We start from the raw sequence: 21,624 nt of genomic DNA, 5'->3' as shown, positions 1-21,624 counted from the left end.
CTTCAATAGCAAATATGCAGGATGGGGACTAATATGTTTAGGGCATGCAAACTTTTTTTAAGAAAATGTCCTCTCCTCCAGTATAGTGCTTTCAAAATATTTTACAAGATGAAGTATATCATGTGAAACTGTTCTCAGTGGTTATACCACTTTTTTTAGCCTCTTAGGCAATCTTCTTAAGAATATCAATCTTTACAGGCTATATATCAACAGTTTTGTGTCTCACCTATGTTAATAAAGCAGTGAAGATAAGAAGATGATATATTCATCAATGATGGGTAGATGATAGATGATGAAACTCAAGACATGGATGGGCAGAGTGATACAAAATAGTGAAATTTTGGTTGATACAAGCAGGAAGGACTGAAAATAGCAAGGCACAAAGTTATACATTAGATTACAAGTATGTTAATATATAATACATTTAGAGTAGATACATAAATGAAAGGCAAATACACAGTTAATGGGTCATCAATAGAAATATGACAGAGCAGAGGATGGACGCAATGAGGATAGATTGAAACATAGACAAATAGTTTCATAGATGATAGGATCATGTATAGATAAATATATTAAAATACTTGTCCAGATTCCCTCCATAATACTTAAATCTGTTCATAATTTGAAACTATGTATTAAACAACTGGCTATATATCAGAACCTGCAGAGAAATGATTTGCATCTTATGGAATCGACTCAACAATATTTTCCCATATCCCCAAATCCAGGTGATCCCAAAGCTCTCTCTTAATCATTAGGAGTCAGTATCCAGTCCTGGCTCAGTATTGTCTTCAGACACTCAGGAGAGACCAGAGATAGCTGGATCAAGGTTTCTTTGTGGGCAGGCCCTGGTCTCCTCTCTGGTCTGGACTTTGCTTTGGGTACCTTGTTCTTTCATAGATTCATGGTCAGGTCGCTTACTCTCCCCTGGTCAAGTGACAGATGAGGAAAAATTAGACGAAAGCTTTTACAAATATGCTGATGTCAACTTGCATAGATGTCCAGATTTTTGAGGCTATTGTTAACATAGAAAATTCAATTTTTAATACAAATAGACACGATATTTAAGACACTGAGTAAGAGTTTCTGAGACTTACTATTACTAATGCTAGATCCTAATCAATACTGCTCAGGCAGTGTACTATGACTGCAAGATGTGTGACAGTGGGATGGTCTCTCCCACTGAGATGGAATTCACCACAACTCTCTAAGACATCGCTCTACTTCGACAAAAGTGGGGAAATCAACAGCTCCAGTTACAAATGAACACTCAGTTATCCAGTCATTCAGAGTAAAATTCTCCACTAACAGAACTGGAATGTGCCCTTCAGGATGAGATACCCTGCAGGTGGAGAGCAGATTTTTAGTCAACAGACAAATAATTTTCATGATTAAATATTTCTAAATCTAAAAACTATTGAGATTGTAATTACTTGTGCAAAACAGGTTCATTGAAAATGCGCTGTGCAATCAATAATGAAATTGAGGAGGAAACGAATGAAAGCCTGGCTCCATGCAAACATAACACTGTAGGATCAGGCACATAGCGGGTGCCAAGAATCTGTGTCCCTTGACTACTGAAAAACTCCAGGCTGTCAGCTCAGAGCTGAGAAGTTGGTTCTATAGAGTAGTGAGTGCAGCGCGTCACCTGCTGGTCATGAGTTTCCCTGCAATGAGATTTATGTCAGGGCTCACACTTGCATCAAATCACTGTGTCTCTTGCACAGTAATAGGTGGCTGTGTCTTCCTCAGTGACAGAGTTGAGTTGGAGAGAGAACTAGTTCGTGCCTGTTTCTCTGGAGATGAAGATGCGGCTCTTCATTGACGGGGTGTAGCTAGTGCCACCATTGTAGGTTAAAACCACCATCCACTACAGGCTGTTTCCTGAAGGCTGACGGGTCCAGCTGCAAGCATAACCACTGGTTGTGATGGAGAATCCAGAGACTGAGCGCGTGAGGGGCAGGGTGTGAGTGGGCTTCACCAGGTCAGCTCCTGACTCCTACAGCTGCACCTGGGACAGGACACCTGAAAATAATTAAAACAATTTTTTCAGTCACATACTTTGGTAAACTTTCCATGGAACCATGTCTGGTATTGAGGACACTCACCATGGGAAACTGTCCCTAGGCACAGGAGAAGACCCAGTAGTCTCATGTTGTAGACCACAGCCCTGCATTTCAGAGAGACCTCAGCCTTGTGTGGGGAAGGAGCTGTGAGTTCCACAAACTGTGAACAGATAATGAATCTAAAGTTGGAGCATATATTTGCATATACTGAACACATTTCCTATATCAAGGTGACACTGAGCTCAAGCTGAGTCTAGTCCTTTTGTGATGCTTTGAGGAACCTCCTGTTCTGAATTTCAGCTGTGTTTGACTCTGTGATAAGTGAGAAGACAAATTTAGAGGAGAGTCGGAAGCAGGACACTGATGACCTCATATCCTCATCCCAGAAATGGATTCCTTCTGGTCCTTCTCCCTTCCTGTACCCCAGTCCAACTCTCTGCACTTCCAAGCTGTGGTGCTGGTTTCAGGAACCAATTGAGTACACCTTCCTTTATGGCATTCAGGTTTTTTTTCCCCTTTTGTTGCATTACTGTTTCTTCAGAGCATGTTTCACTGTCATTTCTGTTGTCAGGAGAAGTCTACCTTCCTCCTGCTCTAAGACATCCTGTGATCCAAGTGCGACCTAAGTAGAGCCAGCAGAACCTGGAAATAAGCTGTGAGTTCTGTGCTTACCTCACAGAGAACTTTCTAATCCTCTGGGTAGAGAAGGAGGCTATATGAATTTGTTTTCCCACGCCAGCATGACTGTATGTTACTATTTGGAGTTCATTCCCTTCCCAGATTCAGCTTTTACTCTTGTTCACTGAAAGTCATTCTTCAACTGAAAAACATTTATCAATTATACTTTTTATTTTTGAATAATTATGTGTTATGAGCACCATGCCCATGATAATAATGTCTCTAAAGTCCAACTTGAACTCTTACACATCAGACTGTACCCATATTCCTTTTAATGGTTGTTTCTTGAAGGCAAGCATCACTTTATAGTGCAGGTCATGAGGTTTCCCTTTACTTAACTGGGTGGCAAAGTTGGCCATGCGTATCTGGTGATTTGCCTGCTTCATACTCCTGTATGACAGAGTTACAGAACTTTGAAACCATGCCTGACTCAAAAGACATATTTCTTTCTTTTGATTTTGAAAATTTGTTTCAAGTCTAAGTTTATCTTAGTTTAGATCTTGGGATTCTGTTTCCTCAGACTTTCATTTTCTGGCCGTGCACACTTTGCTAGCACTCCTATTTGGTGGCCTCAAACATTTTTTCTTCCAAATTATGCTTATAAATTTAGTTCAGGCTGAAATGTCTTCAACAATTTTATGCGAATTGTAACATCTTCAGGATCCATAACACGCCATGACAAGAACATTCCATGACAAGAACATTCCATGACAAGAACATTCTTCATCAGGAGAGCGTTAAGGTTCTTTCAATGAAGTCCTTGCCTTCACGACTAACAATGGTCATCACATTCTAGAGTTTTGAAGAAAAAGCACTAAGATTTAAGAGTCACCTAATTTTTAACCAGATCAATGTGCTCAGAACTTGATTTATTCTAGTAACTTTTCATGGATATCTCTGACGTTTCCTTCCAGACAACATGAAGAATATTTACAGTGTCATTTTCATATGTTCAGAGCACAACAGACATGGTCAGTGAGGCACATACGTCCCTGTCCTTCTGCGTAGACACCACATAAGATATGTGCTGTGTCACCGTGGGAAACCTCTAGTGATTTCTCATAGGGAATTACAGAAACAGTGAGGGAACCTCCCCACCTATTGTCAAGTAGCAGTGTTTGTGCCCCATTCAGGCAGATATTTGTCCATGTGTCTGAGCATGGAATATGTGAATGAACTGAAAAGAAAAGATTGTTTCTCAACTGCAAACTCTGGACATTGTTCACGTACACAGGGCCTCTGTGGTCAGGCTGGAGCTCCCTGTGTGAGATCTGCAGCTTGGACATCACTTTTGGTCCCTTTCCTAAACTTTGCCAGTGCTCTTTGTCCTAGGCAGTTTCCCTTGAAATCCTGTAGTAAAGCTTGCATAGTCCATTCATCTATGCTTTGATTTTACTGCTCTACCCCAAATAGAATAGAAATAGAATAGAATGCTATTGACACTATAAGGGTGGATGTTAGGCCAGAGAAAATATATCTGAGAACATATTTCTCCATCTTACTTCAACAGACATAACCATGGGTCACACCCTGCTCCACCACCTGATATATATACTAAATAACAGAAGGATGTTATGTTATGAAGGGGATATCCATGAGAAGATTTGGGACCCAGCACTGTATTTCTCAACTCTTTGCTTCACAGCCAAACAGTATGGGTGATCATGCCTTCTCTACTACTACTCCCACTGAGCACTGAGTGGCCACAGATTCAAGGAAATGACACAATGGGAAAACAGAATTTAGCTTACAGAATCCTAGGCTAACAAACCTGCTCACTCTTAAAGGTGATTTATCACTATATTACTTTCAGGAAGATAAAGCTGACTGATTAAATACTTGTGCACATAGGACAATATTATGCTTTCCATATATTGACAGAACATTTCTTTTTAATTTTGTATGATTTTTCATTTATTTCATTAATGTTTTACATCTTTTATTACATCAATGTGTCATTTTTTGTTAAATTGCTTTCTAGCGATTTTATGTAACTACTGTGATTTAATTCTCTTACCTTTTGTCGTTTTCAGGCAGAGTCTCCCTCTGCAGTTAAGCCTGGTCTAAAACTCGCTTTTTAGGTCAAGCTAGTCTCCAACTTGTAACAATTTTCTGCCTTGGCTTCTTGCATGCTGGGGTTACTGGCTTGCACTATCATGCCCAGCTTAATTGTCTTGCAATTTATATCAAAACTTCACTAAAGGCATCCAGAAGTGTTCATTTTTTTTAGTTTGATAGTGTGTTATTTTTCCTGAATTTCCTTTGAGTTTTATCTTTTGTGGTGCATCCTTTAAAATTTCTAGACATATATTTATATCACTTGTAAATGTGAAGCTTGAACCCTATCTTTCCAATGTGAAAGCCTTTTTAAAAACAAATTAAATTTTATGTTTAAAAGGTTAAAACAGAATAAAACCAATCAAAACAATCCAGTGTAAGGATACAGGACTTCCAAATATGAAAATATCTCCGTTACTTAACATAGTGCCTTTTGATGTCTTCAAAATATTTGCAGATAACTTCTGACATAGTTAAATCAAACGAAACAAAATAGAATATAAACAACAAAAACAAAACAGTGAATGCAATAATGGATTTCAAAACAAGCCAATAACAAATCCAAAGTTGCTACCATAATATATCTTGTTGTCATTGAAATAGCTTCACCTAGCATTGGATTTGAAATAACCAAAACAAAAGAAAATAAAACTTAATCCAACAAAACAATGGAAATGTTATAAGACCTAAAAACAAGACCATATGTAATCAACAATGGCTAGAACTCTCAGAAGGAGATCCCCCTAGCTGCCACACTGCATAGTGCTATCCTCTGAACCTATTAATAGACCACTGTCTGTGGCATAGCACTGATAGTGAAACACCAAACACCACAGGAATCCCACTGCATTTCACTTCCATAGCTATCATCACAGCCTGTGTTTCTCCAGATCAGCCCATCACTTAAAGCGGAGGCCAGGGGATTCAGTGCTTCTTGTTTGCCAGCCCACACCCTCGAAGGGCTGCAGTCTGGCTGTTCTAGTCCGGCGGCATCCCATTAATGGCACTGGTTCCCAGAGTGAGCTTGCTTCCTGGTATGGCCTTCTTTCTACTGCCCAATCCCCCACTGGTGCATGAATGGCCTACATGTTTAATTCTTTATATTCTAGCTCTTTTTTTTTCCTTTATAGCACGTTACTTGGCAAACTAAAACACTTCATTTGCAATAGTAGAATTTTATATTTCATTATGTGGTGTCTTGTGTGTCTTTGCCTGAGATGTCGCAGGGTAGAGAAGTGAAGCAGTGCAAATGTGTACGATTTTAAGTTACTGTTTGTTTCCTTACTTTTCAGTTGAGAACTTCCAGGAGAACGTTTAATAGAGGTTGTATAATTGGTCATCCTTTCCTGTTCTTCATTGTTTGGAAAGAAAAGTTTCCCTTTTGTCCATTCACTATGGTGTTACCTGATTTCAGTTCAATATAATTAATGGTAAGTTTTTTCACAAAAATCTATTTTTTGTCCTTTTTTTTTTTTTTTTTTTTTTTTTTTTTTTTTGAAATGGGATCTTACTATCCAGTTCAGGCTGGCCTTGAGTTCACTTTGTAGCTCAGGCTGGTCTGAAACTTGCAATGATCCTCCCAACTCAGCCTCTGTAGTGCTGGGATTATAGGCTTTAGCCATCATGCCAGGCTTTTCACAGAAATCTCTGTGACAGATTTTATCACTGATAGATGCTGAATTTAACCATGATTTATTAAACATTATTTGACATTAAACTATGATTTTTTGGGGGTTGGGAATTTACCTTAGCAGCATAAGCGCCTGCCTTGCAAGCAAGCAATTGTGAGTTCGATCTCTGGTACCGATAAAAACGAAAAAGACAAACAAACAAACAAACAAACAAAAAAACTATGATTTTTTTAAGTATTATCTTTGTGGCATTTAAAATATTTAATTACTTACCCAGAGTGAACTCCTTTTTGTTTTTCATTTACTTTATTTTGCAACTTGAGCACATACTCCTAATGAAATACATCAGACTCACATATGTACACAACACAGAGTCTCTCTAGTGTGAGAAACAAAAAGATTAAATAAGATCCAAAAGTAAAAATGTTTGTGAATTTGCAAGGCGAAGGAAATGCTCCTTTTTATTCTGTGAGAGGATCCCATATGTGGCAGAATGTCAGGATTCATTGTATTTACCCATTTTAAATTTTTTTTCTGTTGTAAAATAAAGTTTTGAGGAATTTTGTATCTATATTCATCAGAGATATTGTCCCTTAACATTCTTTTATTCTTCTCCCTTTTATTAGCTGGATAGTAGTTTCATAAATGAGTGTGGAAGTAATGTTTTTCAATTCATTTATAAATTTGCTTTAAAAAGCAAATGCAAATGTTTATCTACTAAACAATACGTATATATGCACATCACATGATATCAAATCAATGTGCATACCTGAATCATTCAAGAATCAAATGTTTTGGAATAGATGGATTATAAGTGAAATTATTTCTTCTTTATTTATTTGAAAAAATTCAGCACTTACTTTGTCACATTATGGTTATTTAATTTGAGAGAGTGCTTTAATTTAAATTCTTTATCATTAATCCATAATCTCTGCTTAGATTTTCCTTGCTTTTTGGTTCATGTGTTGCAGATTAAGTTCAGGAAATATCCGTTTTTGTAGACTTATATTTAGATGTAGCTACATTAAAGACACTTACACAGCTGGATCATACAGTATTTTCATCTGGAGTTTCATGAGGAAACTCCTTATAGATAGTAGAAAGAGAGTTTTGTATGCAGTAATAAACGTTCCCTCAACAATGCACTGGGGCTCCATTTCTTCAACACACTTTACAGCATTTGTTATTATTTATCTTGTTAATGGTCATTGCAACAGATGTCACAATGTTATTTGCTGGAACAAACACTTTTGCCAACTACTGTCTTACACAATGTAAAAAATAATTTGCACATGTGTGTGTGTGTGTGTCTGTTTTGAGTTATGGTAAAATGTAGTGAAGGCATTTTATGCATGGTGTTAGGGTATATCTTCCTCTATTTACACTGTCAGGATGGTTTTCTTAGACAAAGAGGACAAATTTGATACATAGATACCAAAATTTAACATCACAAAATCCTGTGGTGGATACAATTTAGCTCCTGTCAGATATTTCCTGATTGTTCTTTGTGATGCCCTGCTCTATGTGCCTTGAATACCAAGGTCTTATATCTCACTTCCTGAGAGAAAATGTAACAATGGTGCACACTGGTGACTTCCTAGGAGACATGGGAAGAAGAGGACTCTGAGACAGTCAGATGAGCTCAATCAGTTCTGACATCACATCCCATATCAAGAAAGAAATTTTACTTTTGCATCAGTAATACTCTTTTTTATTGTATACATACATACATATATATATATATATATATATACATGAAAATAAAAGTTAAGTATGTATAATTTAAAAACATGTATGTATAGAGGATAGAGTGTGTGATGTGATAAGAATGAGTGAGGAGTCTTCAGCTATGACCTGAATGTGCGGAAGTCATTTCTCATCCTCTTGTGAGCTCCAGGTAATGGACACAAATCATAGGATTAAAACCAGAGAACTTGTCTTCTATTCTAAGAAATAGATTTAAAAATCAGATAAGACAATACAATGTAAGGAAAGATACATAAATTATTTAAAAACTGAGATGACTTCTGAGTTTGACTAATGTTGTTATCTATGGAAGGATTGCAAGATTTAAGTTTTTAAAAGTTTTATTTGTTAACATGGCTGCCTATCACATTTTGTGCCTGTGTTCTAAATACCAAAAGTGGTGGTGAAAACGGAGCATCAATGATATGGGCAGAAAAACAGCAGACTCCAAAAAATCAAAAAGGAATCACTTTATTAGCTGAGCTCAGCAGAGACACTGTCCCAGAAAACATCCAGGGAATTCTGCCTAAAGCAAGGGGCTGCAGGGAGTTATAAAGTAGCAAACTGCTAGTGGAGGGGTCAGGATCTTAGGATCAGTTTGTCAACATAAAAGTTCATTTTATTTATTTTTACAGGAACCAGGGAGGTGGAAGAATCAGTTACAGGAACCAGGAAGTCAAGGAGGGAGGTCCATGGTGGGTATATTGTAAGACAGTAACTTAACTGGCAATTACACAAGTTTACCACAAGGAGAACATGTTATAAAGGCACATTAAGTAATAAGTTCAGCACATTTTGAGTTTCTGAACTCATAACAATCACAAAGATGACTTATGCATTGGAAAAACTTTTCGAATATTATCTGTGTGTCCTCAGGTTCCAGTCCTAATCACCAGAAAGCAATAGTTTTTGCCTTCGAAAATGACACATGAACATGTGTACAGGTGAGAATATACCTTATTATTGAGTCAAATGTCTCCTTCAGGAGCATGAAAGATAAGCATAGACTCTTGAATGCACAGTCTCCTGTGGAATATGTCACGTGGACCGGAAGCCTCACATTATCACAGGAAATCAGACTGCTCCAGCCTCTGTTACTGCCCTGGGAAGACCTTAACTCTGTGTGTCCTCTATGCCCCCTCCTGGTCCTGTGCACCACAGGAGGGAGGTTTGTGTCCAGGCTCACAGATATGTCCTCTCACTGATGTCCTTGCACAATGGTAGTACAGTGTTGTCCTTGGGTTTCAGGTTTAATGTTTGCAGATACAGTGTGCTTTTAGAATCATCCCAGGGAATAGTGAATCTGCCTTTCACAGATGTAGCATATTCTATTGTGTGACTATCAGCCTTGTTTCTGATAAGAGCAACCCACTATGAGCCCTTTTCTGTAGCCTGGCTCATCCAGTTCCTGTGGTAATCACTGAAGGTGAATCCCCAGGTCATGGAGGGAAGTATCAGAGAACCCTCAGGCTGCACCACGCCTCCCCCAAACTCCACCAGCTTCACCTCAGTCTGCACACCTGCAAACACAGAAACATCCTGCTCAGGAAAGAGTCACATATGTCTCCTATTTATCCTACCTTTTCTTTTAAGTATCTCTTGTCCTTCACTAATTACCTTTCAAAACAGCAACAAGAAATACCCAGCTCAGTGAAAGCTCTATGGTGAGACTTCTGTGCTCAACACTGATCTTCCAATAGGAACCATCTGGCCTCCTCTGCCAAGATGCAGGTGAGGGATGGGCTAGTTCACATCCTGAGAGGGAGACCCTATTTGCATGGCCTCCAGCTGTATGGCTTCAAACTCTGTGGTCAGAAAACAGAAAATCTTCCTTAGCAGATTACATGTAAGTCTGCAGGTCAAGCTTGGTGAAATTAATATCGCTATGTAAAATAAGAATTTCATGTAACTCTCTTATGATATTCACTTCTAATTCATAGCCTAAATTTATTTTTACATATTTAAACTCCACATGATGCAGGTGTCAGTATTTGCTCCACTTTATGAACTGTGAATTCCTTAGAGAAACACAAGTGAGTGGTTCAGTGTGGCGAAGTGTTGCTGTATCATGTGAGAAGTCCAGTGGACCCAAGGCTTCCCTCGCGATCTGCAGGACAGAGGTGGCCATTCACAGTGAGATTCAAAATGCCTCATTCCTGTATTTAAAATATGCTACTATTTGTCTGCCTGCAGTTACCTGTGCTTCAGTGCTGCATTGCCCTGTGCATATCCGGTTCACACTGCATTGAGAAAGGCTGTTGGTCACTTGGGAGGCAGCCTTAACTCAATTTAGGTGAAATAGGTTTGCACAGATATATCAAACAAAAATTAAAGGATGTAACCAGTTTTGTCAGCAAGAGAAAGCAGATACATACACACAAAAAAAAAACTGTCACTGGAAAGGTGGCTGGGCAGTGCCAATAGGGACCACAATCAGCGCCAGGCCTAGGACACTGAAGGACTTTTTTCAGATTTCTCAGAAACAAGGAGAAGTTATCCTTCTAACTGACAGGCATAGGACAGACTTAGAACTGCATATGCCGGGAGGAAGAGTGATGTGGGTTCACCATCCCATAAGAACTATTTTCAGATTCCAGCAGAGCTTGTTCTGAAGCTACAACTGTTAGCTGAAAACTACCCTGGCCTCAAATGGGTCAGTCAATGGTATACAAGGACCAGTTGTAGAACAATAGAAAAGAGAAACGTGTTCTTGAACAGTAACACATTGGATAGCAAAAAAAAAAAAAAAAAAAGAAAAGAAAATGTAATCTATGAGGACACTGGAAATCCAAGCAAGCACCTCCCCTCCCTGGTAAGCCATGGTGGTCTGGCAAACTGCAGCCCTTCCAGGGGGAGAACAAGCAGTGTCTGCTGAGATCTGCACCATGTTGAAACTTAGGACACTGGTAAGCCAAGCAAACACCTCCCCTCTCTGGCAAGCAGTGGCAGTGTGGCAGACTGCAGCCCTTCCAGCGGGAGAACCAGCAGTGTCTCCTGAGATCCACGCCATGTTGGAACTTAGGATGCTGGGAATCCAAGCAAGCACCTCCCCTCCCTGGTAAGCAGTGGTGGTCTGGGAAACTGCGGCCCTTCCAGGGGGAGAACCAGCAGCAGCTCCTGAAATCCATGCCATGTTGGAACGTAGAACACTGGGAAGCCAAGCAAGCACCTTCCCTCCCTGGTAAGCGGTGGTGGTCTGGCAAACTGCAGCCCTTCCAGGGGAAGAACCAATGGCAGCTCCTGAGATCCACACCATGTTGGAACTTAGGATGCTGTGAAACCAAACAACCAGTCTGCCTCCTTGCTAAGCAATAGTGAACCTACTGATGCAATGCACAGCCTAGAGCCAAATATCCCATTCCCCTATCTCCCTTCTCTCCCCGCATCACTGCCCATTAGCAAATGGGAACCAGAAATCTGAGTGTCTCCTGGGAGGTTGACATAGAAAATAAGGGGGACTTCCTTCTACCATCTCTTTGAAGGCAAATATTTTTATTACTGTTTTGCTCTTTTCTGATTAATGATATTGTTCTATTTAGTATTCTGTTTTAATAAGTTCTATAGTGTTCTATATTTCCTCTCATTTTGATATATGTGATTGAAAGAATAACTATTATAAAGATGACAAAATATACTGTGATACCTATTACTGTTATCCCAGTAACCTGCTGTGAAGTTCTGTACCAATTTCACTGTACAATCATAGTTGGCTTTATTCTGTCTTGTTTTATTGTATACTTTCAAAATAAAATTAAAAAAAAAGAAAATGTACCCTATTTTGATCATGGCACACTGCCTGCTATGAGTTTTATTTTTTTTTATTTAAAGAGAAAACAAAACAAAACAGTAAAAGGCTACCAGTAATACAGAATTTCAAAAAAAAAGCAAAAACCAATAAGAAATCACTAGTTATCAGATTACACGTTTTCGTCTTAGAAATAGTTGTTCAAGTTACAAAATTTAAAACATTCAAACAGTGAGACTGCAAACATTTGTGTTCAACGATCCAACAAAAACTTAGTAATAGGGTTTTCTGTCTTACACACATCAATATACATGTTATTAAATAAAAATTATTTAGAAAAGGGGGAAATTGAGATGAAAAAGGACATAACAACATAAAACACCGGTTAGAACAGAACAATTTAAGCAACGTAGTGCTTCACTACCAGATAACCTGACATAATAGTAGTTACCATAGTGTCTCTTTCCTTGAAATATTTGAGTGTAACTTCATGTACTATAGCATCAAATGTATCAAGACAATGTGAAATCATTCAAGAGAATGAAAGTATTATAGTGTATTTAGAGTCAGCTAAAAGGTATTGAATAATGGTTTCTATATTATTTCTTTGCCTATAAAATTTTTATTTATACCATCACATATAATAAAGTCCAATAAGAAACAACATGATAAAACCAATGAAGACAAAAGAACAACAGCTTGATGGGACTTCAAAACAAGATGATATTGAATCAGCACTAGCTATTATGATGACTTGTTTTATTCAAAATACCTGTTCATGCAATCACAGACAATAAAATCAAACAACCAGAATAAAATCATTCCAATTAATGAGTGAAAACATTATAAGGCTTCAAAGAAATATAATGGGAATTCATGATTACCACATACTTTTATGTATTTTTATCATTTCTTACACTAGGTAAACTATTCGGTATTTATATATGCGAGTTTGATTCATTTCACTTATGAGTATGGTTTCAAGCTGTGCCCATTTATTTATAAATATCTCAACATGATCCTTCTTTATAGCTTAGTAGTGCTCCACTTTTATATATATATATATATATATATATATATATATATATATATATATAAATACCACAACTTTTTTATCCATTCCTCAGTTGATTGACACTTAGGTTGTTTCCAAGATCTGGCTATTACAAATTGTGCAGCTATAAACATGGGTGCACATATTTCACTGTGGTATGATGCTTTCAGTTCTTCTGGGAATATGCCAAGAAGTGGAATAGCTGGAAAAAATGGGATTTCAAATCCCAGCTTTTTGAGAAATCTCCAGACTGACCTTCACAATGGTTTTACCAGTGTACGCTCCCACCAACAATGCAGGAGAGTTCCTTTCTCCCCACAGCCTCTCCAGCATTTGTTCTTGGTAGTTTTCTTGATCCTGGCCATTATTTCAGGAGTGAGCTGAAATCTCAATGTGGTTTTAATTTGCATTTCTCTAATGAATAATGGTGATGAACATTTTTTCATGTATTTATTTGCTATTTGTATTTCTTCATCTGAGAAGTAGGTATTCCTCTCAATTGCCCATTTTTGGATTGGGTCTTGAAATTTGGGGGCCTGATTTTTTTAATTCTTTATATGTTTTTGAAAGAAGTCCTTTGTCTGAGGAACAGTTAACTAAGATTTTTTCCCAGTTTGTGGATTTTCTTGTCACTATGCTGGAGATTTCTTTTGACGTGCAGAAACTTTTTTATAAGACATGATCCCAGTTACTGATTCTGGGAAGTATTTCCCATTTGGTTTGATTCCTGTTCAGGAATTCTCTACCTATTCCTGTGTCTTCAAGGCTTTTAGCCAATTTGCCTTCCAACAGATTTAGTGTTTTTGTTTTAATACTCAGATCTTTGATCCATTTAGATTTTAATTTAGTACATGGTGATAAGCATGGATCTTGTTTTAGTTTTTGGCATATGCAGAGCCAGTTTTTCCAACACCATTTATTAAAGAGTTTGACTGTCATTCTTGCAGTGAAAGTGTTCGGCCCCTTTATCAAAGATAAGGTGGTTGAGTGTGTTTGTAATTGTGGTTGTATCTTCTATTATATTCCATTGATCTTCTGCTCTGCTTTGGTTCCAGTATCATGTTGAATTTATTACTGTTCTTTGTAGTCTAACTTCAAATCTGGGATTGTCATGCCTCCTGCCTTGCCTTTGCTGCTTAAAACTGTCTTTGTTATTCTGGGTTGCTTCTCACTCCAGATGAATTTTAGGATTGATTTGTCTAGATCTATGAGATATGTTGATGGTATTTTTATTGGGATTACATTGAATCTGTATAACAGTTTTCGAAGAACGGCCATTTTCACAAAATTTATTCTTCCTATCCATGAGGAAGGGATGTCTTTCCATTTCCTGAGACCGTCTTCAGTTTCTTTTTTCGGTGTATTATAATTTTCCCTTTATATGTCTTTCACTTCTTTCATGAGATTAATTCCTAAATCTTTCATTTTTTTGCATTGCTAGTGTGAAGCTTGTGGCTTCGCTTATTTCTTTCTCTGTGATTTTCTTGTTAGTGTATAGGAATGCTATAGATTTTTGAGTATTGATTTTGTATCCAGCTACATTGCTGAATTTATTTATTATATCTAAAAGTCTTTCATTGGAGTTTTGGGGATCTTATATGTAGAGTATCATGTCATCTGCAAATAATGATAATTTAACTTTTTCTTTTCCTATCTTTAGCCCCTTTTATTTTTCTTTCTTGTCTAATTTCTCTGGCTAGTATTTCTAATAATATGTTAAACAGGAGCTGTGATAAGGGACATCCTTGTCTTGTGCCTGATTTTAAAGTAAAGGCCTTCAAGTTTTGACCATTTAGTATGATACTGTTTGTTGGTTTGTCATAGATGGCCTTCGTTATATTGAGATAAAGACCATCTATTCCATTTTTTGTAATGTTCTTATTATACATGAATGTTGGACCTTATCAAAAGCTTTTTCTGCATCTTTAGAAATGTTCATGTGATTCTTACTTTGGCTTTATTGATGTGGTGGATTACTTTTATTGATTTATGTATGTTGATTCATCCCTCCATGGCTGGGATGAATCCCACTTGATCATGGTGTAAAATCTTCTTGATAATTTGCTGTATTTTTTTGCCAATATTTTATTGACGATTTTTGAATCTGTATTCATTAGGGAGATTTGTCTGTAGTTCTCTGTTTTAGTTGGGTCTTTCTCAGGTTTTGGTACTAGAATAATATTTGCTTCCAGCAATGACTTAGAAAGGATTTCTTCCCTTTCAATTTTATTGAAGGGTTTGAGGAGTGTTGGCATCAGGTCTTCTTTGTATTTCTCATAGAATTCTGCAGTGAATCCGTCTGGGCCTGGGCTCTTCTTTGTAGGTAAGGACTTAATTACATTTTCAATTTCATTAATAGAACTTGGGTTATTTAGCAGTTTTAAGTGTTCTTGACTTAGCTTTAGTACTTCATATGCTTCTATGTGTCTGTCTATTTCTTCTGTGTTATCAAACCTTTAAGAGTAGAGGTTTTCAAAATAAATGTTGATGGTCTTCTGTATTCCTGTAGAGTCTGTAGCGATTTCACCTTTTTCATTCCCTATTGCCTGAATTTGAGCTTTTCTTTACTTTTTTAATTAAAGTTGTCTAGGTGCTTATGGATTTTATTTATACTTTCAAAGACCCAACTCTTTGATTCATTGATTCTTAGGATAGTTTTCTTAGTCTGTAGTGCATTGATTTCACCTCTGACTTTTACAGTTTTGTCTCTTCTTTTGTCTTTGGGCTTGACATGTTCTTTCTTTTGTGGATGTCTGAGGTGCAGCATATTTTTTTTTTTTGTATTTGTTCTGTTTTCCCGATGTGTGAACTCTGCAATAAATTTTCCTCTGAGGACGGCTTTCATTGCATCCTACAGATTCTGGTAAGTTGTATTTGTTTTTCCATTTGCTTTTAGGTATTTTTTAACTTTCTTTAACTTACTCTGTGACCCACTGATTACTCAAGAGTGTGTTATTCAGTTTACATATATTTGTGGGGTTTTTGCAGTATCTTTTATCATTAATTTTTAATTTTATAGCGCTATGATCCAATAACATGAGAGAGATAATTTCAACTCTTTTGCATTTATTTAAATATGTTCTGTGAGTTAATATATGGTCTATTTTAGCGAATGACTGATTTACTGCTGAGAAGATTGTGTATTCTGTTGTTGTTGGGTGGTACACTCTGTAAATGTCTATCAAGTCCATTTATTCACATATGTGATTCAGTTCTGTTACTTCTTTGCTGATTTTCTGTCTGGTTGATGTGGCCCTTGGTGTGAATGGTGTTTTACGTTCTCCTGTTAGAATTGTTACTGCTAATTTGGTTTTTGACTTCGGTTAATACTTGTTTTATATAACTGGGTGTTCTGGAATTTGGAGCATATATGTTTAAGATAGTTATCTCTTCTTCTTGAAGTTTTCCCCAAATCAGTATGGTGACCTTCTGTATCTGTTCTGATCATTATTGGCTTGAAGTTCACATTGTCTGCAAACAGAATAGTTACCATTGCTTTTTTTGGGGGGTGGGGTTCCTGTTGCATGAAGCATTGATTTCCATCATTTGACTTTTAGTCTGTGAGTATCATTTTGGGTTAGATGGTTTTCTTGTAGACAGCATATGTTTGGATTTTGTTTCTTGATCTATTCTGCCAGTCTGTTTCTTTTAATTGGTGCATTGCGCCCTTTACATTAATGGTTATAACTGTTATATGTTGGTTTATTGTTAACATGTTATCTTTCTGCTGTTGCATCTTTATCTTTTAGTTCTGCTTAATTGTCTGCTTTGTTTAGTGGTTTTTTCCTAAGTGTATCTTAACTGTCTTTCAGTATTCTTTGCAGGGTTGGCTGGTGATCATGAGGTCTTCTGCTGTTCTTTGTCATGAAAGTATCTTATTTCTCCATCAATTTTGAAGGACAGTTTTGCAGGGTGCATCAGCCTAGGTTGGAAATCACTTTCCTTTAGCATCTAAAATACTTCACTCCATACTCTTCTTGACTTTATTGTTTGTGTTGAGAAGTCTGCTGTGATTCTGATAGGTTTTCCTTTATAGATAATCTGTCTTTTCTCTCTTACAGGTTATAATATTCTATCCTTTTGTTGGATATCTGGGATGGCGATTATTATATGTCCGGGTGTAGTTTTATTTTTGTTATGACTATTTGGAGTTCTATATGCTTCACTGATCCTCATGTTGGTTTACGTTCTCATGTTTGTGAAATTTTTAGCTATTACTTCTCTAAATATCCTCTTGACATTCTTCATGTTGTCCCATTCTTTTTCATTTATTCCTATCAATCTTATGTTTTGATGGGTACACTATTTTGGAAGAGAAACACAAAATTTTATGACCCCAGATGTAAATTTGTGTCTTTCTCCAGCCCTTGCATCCCAGAATATGGTGGAGGATGTGGGACAATGTGGCACCTGGTGCATTCATGTCTGCTGTGTGGATGGTGCATTGGTTAAATTTCACTGGATTCCACATTGAGAAATATGGACTCTAGAACAAAGGTGATAGAGTGGATAATCCAATAGAGCCAAGTGGAATGGTTTGCCTGGTACTTGGTGGATATTGGGTGGTAAAACACAGTATAGTTCTCTGGCAACAGTAAAGAAATGAAGCACAGATGGATGAGTGCTGTTCCATGTGGGTATCACCTCCAGTCCCACCAATCACATGTTCACTGTCCCATTTCTGAGAGATGCTGTCAGTGTTGATGAAGTTCAGCTGCAACACCACCTGCCTCACAGGAAGATTCTGTATGTGGATTCCTAGGGGGAGTTAATTACGCCAGACAAGTAAAGTGTAATAAAGGTGCCAAAAGTAGCCTCTAATATCTTTTGGATTGCAAAGAAGCTTGTGGTGTTTGAGGGATTATGGGACGATAGATTTTCCCCTCTAATGGATTCAAAGGATCAAAGTGGGAAAGATAACCCCACCCTGCGGCATTGCTGGGTGCTCAGTGCTCAAAGGTGAGATGGTTCTCACCTTCCAACAATTCCATGTATTGAAGGATGCCAGTGATGCACCGAGCAGTGTTTATCCTCTTCCCTTATTTCTTATCCTCAATCAGGAGTGGAAAGTGATGTAGCAGCTAATGAATTACATGTGGCTTTAATCACTGATTTGATTGGAATACATGGGCTGCAGAAAAATGTCTTTCTAGTCACTCATCAGGTTCTAACACCACAGGCCACAGCTTTCTATTATTAAGAGACCAACTGGAAACCTACAGGACCTGCCCCAGCAGACTGAAGTGTAAACAGTCACAAGGTTTCATGCTGCATGTTGAACACTTACAGCTACTACAGACTCCCAAGGTCCACATGATTTTGCTTCCGAAAGCATTTTCATGATTCTGAGCTCACTGAAAGTTTCAATTATATTTTTATATAGTCTGATTTATTTTCAAGTCAAGGAAAACACTGGCCATCTAGAAAATCTCTTACAGCTTAAGGACAGCCAGGATGTTCAACCATACTTTCCTTAGAAGTGGAATTTTTGTTTCTGTACATAGTAACAATGCATTATTTTGCTTATTAGAATGTTTTATAGTGAAAACACTAGTTTTATTTTATCAAGCATTAAACTTTCTTAAGAAAATAATTGGACAGCAAAACAAACAGCTTAAAATAACTAAAGAAACTAAAGTCAGTGACTTCTAATCAGTGGTCTCTTTTTAAAAAAATTACTGTAGAACAGATTGCAATATAGACATGGAAAAGAAAAAAAGAAAGAAACCACACTTCAAATAAGCATTACACAGCCTGACCAGAGATATAAAATATCATTGGGAGCTCTGTGCCTGGGACCACTGATGGGCATGAGAATCAACTGGAGAGAAAACCCTCTCAACTTTTTCTCCTCGTTTTCTGGGAAGTTGGTTCCTTACATCAGTGTGTTCTGCGCATCTCCTGCGGGTCGTGAGTTTCTCTGCAGGGATGTTTGTGGCTGGCTCACAGGAACATCAAACTACGGTGTCTTGAAGAATAATAGGTGGCTGAGGGTTTCTCCATGACATCGTCCAGCTGCAGAGAAAACTGGTTCTTGCCTGTGTCTCTGGAGATGGAGATAAGGCTCTTGGGGAAAGGGCTTTAGTTACTGCTGCTACCTGAATATGTACACTCCATCCACGCCAGGCTCTTTCCAGCAGGCTGCCAGATCCATCTCCACTCATAACCATAGGTTTTAATGGAGAAGCTGGAGATCATGTATGTGATGGACTGGGTCTTTGACAGCTTCACCAGGCAAGGTCGGAAACACCTGAAGCAGGATCTGTGAGAGCCACCTTGAAACAAGTTTAAAATTCCTATCAGCCAACTGCTTTCCTAAATCTCCCCATGGATCCATGTCTGACACTGAGGACACTCACCATGTAGGCCTGTCACCATGCACCAAAGAAGAGCCAGCAATATCATAATCTAGGACAAACGCTCCTCGTCTGAAGAGATCTTAGATGTTTCTGAGGAAGGAGCTGTCAGCTCCATCAGCCCATGAGGGGAATTTGAGTCTAGATTTGGGAGATAAATTTCCATGAGGGAGGCCCCTTTTCTTTATGATGATGAGACACAGGACAGAGTTTCTCTGGTCCTCCTGCTGCAGAAATAAATCTCCTTCCCTGCACTCGCCTGGTGTCTGCATCTGTGATAGTCAGGAAGATACCTTCCCTGATGTGGAGGAAGCAGAGCCATGACCCTTCCTTTCTTACCCCACTCCAGCTTCCTCCAGTCTTGCTTCCTTTGTTTCCAGCCTGACTCTGCTCTACCAAAAGGCTTCTGGTGTTGCTTCCACAGGTTGAAGAGGAGCACAGCTTCCTCTTCCTCTCCTGATCTCTCACATCTGCTGCCTTCCATGTTGCTGGAGAGCTCACTTCACCACCATTAACTCTGTCAGGAAAGTTCCTCCTGCTTCCTGCTCTGAAAGTGCTGGGATCCAGGTCCCACTGAACAAAGGCCACATTGAGTGGTGATGAGCATGTGTGTCCTGTGCTCCCTCACAGAGAAGCTTCACTGGGGGAGGGAAGGAGGCTGTCTATGCTAAGTGTCCCTCTCCCTCTGACCTTGTGTAGGTGCTGGGTATCCTTTCCAGGTTCCCCTGATCCTCTAGTTTCCTGAAGATGATTCCTGAATTCCAAATGCTTGCCTAATTACAGCTGTCCTTTGTGAACAATCATACATTATAAACACTGTGCTCATAATGACAATATCACTAAAACTAAAACTTATCCCTTTCCAAGTTTTTATTTAGCCAAAAGTGTGCAGTTCTTGGTCACTACTGGTGCACTGTGGATTCAGTGAAATGTTTTCCAGTACAATGCAGCAAGGACTCTCATGATTTCCTGCCACTCAGTTCCATAGAAATGCTTTACAGATTTTTTAAGGTCACACAAACAGATGTAATTTACTGATTCCATTAATTAGATCTCCTTGAAGAATTCCCATGTGAGCTCACATCCTTATCAATTCAAGTCTGAGCCAGTAAAGAGGGACTGAGGATTACTGAGTGAGTCATGATGGAGAGCAGGGCTCAGATCCATCTCTCCTCACTGGGAAACTCTGAGCATGGGGACTGCACATTTTTTTTTTTTTTTGTCTTTTTCCTTTTTATCGGTACCAGGGATTGAACTCACAACTGCCTGCTTGCAAGTCAGGCGCTTATGCCGCTGAGCTAAATCCCCAGCCCCGGGACTGCACATTTTGACCTTCACTGTGAAGAGTCACAAATGCTGGATGCAGGGGATACTCTGTATGTGACCTCTTCTGCAGGGAGTCACAAGTGTCCAAAATTGTCCCCACTATCATTAGTGCTGTCTGTCTAGTTTTGAGGTGGAAAAGCCTTGTATAACCCTCAATTGTGATCCACAAGAACTCAGTCTGCTGTGCTACTGTGTCATTCTTGTGCCTGGGATGGTTCCCTGCCTTTCAGTGCACTGTCCTTTCAGTGCATTGACTGGTCTGTATCCATGTCCTCTGAAATTCTTATTTCTCATTGTCATTTCGTGGACAGAGACTTCAATGTAGCATAGTGCACTTTTTTTCAAAATTATTTATTTCAGATTTTTGAATTAGTGCATATTTGCAGAATATCACGATTGCATTCATCATAATTAGATACACAATTTCTACCCTTTTTCTCTCCCTCCTAAAATCTACTTATACTCAGGTGGCCTGAATGCAGGTAGCAGTCGAGTCCACAGTACTAAGGTGAAATAGATGAACAGGTGGTAGGTGGATCCTCAGTGCTGGATTTGGACAGGCAGTTGGAGCCGTTCTGAGTCCAAGCAGCAGAGCACTGACCCTGACTTTAAGAATCAGGAGAGTCGGTTACTCTCTGAGTGGGCATTGGTTCTGATCTTTGGTTCCAGACCCCACATCTTCAAGCTCTGTGGTCACTAATACAGTTACTCCTGCATTCATAGTTCTGTTCTCTGGTATGAATTACACAATTTGATAGATTCATAGGAAGACTCAGATGTATTACACAGAGAGAAGAATAAAGGTTCAGTTATGCATAAGCTCTTCGGGTGGACAGGGTTTCACAGGCTCTGATGAAACCCTGGAATGTCAGCTAGGATTTGGCCACTAAGGGAAGGAAAGTGCATGTTTGCTTTGTGGGTTTTATTATTGACAATCATTGTCTGTACTCTACATCGTGTTACA

At 38.5% G+C, this 21,624-nt stretch overlaps 1 pseudogene; it reads left to right on the top strand.

The window, feature by feature from the left end:
• Positions 1–11,938: 11,938 nt before the first annotated feature.
• Positions 11,939–17,941, top strand: LOC134477450 (UDP-N-acetylhexosamine pyrophosphorylase-like; annotated as a pseudogene).
• Positions 17,942–21,624: the final 3,683 nt, after the last annotated feature.

This window comes from Cavia porcellus, unplaced genomic scaffold (assembly GCF_034190915.1).
Source record: "Cavia porcellus strain 051 isolate PalLab524CR breed Dunkin Hartley unplaced genomic scaffold, mCavPor4.1 scaffold_8, whole genome shotgun sequence".
Lineage (NCBI taxonomy): Eukaryota > Metazoa > Chordata > Mammalia > Rodentia > Caviidae > Cavia > Cavia porcellus.
This window is presented reverse-complemented; position numbering and strand designations above follow the sequence as displayed.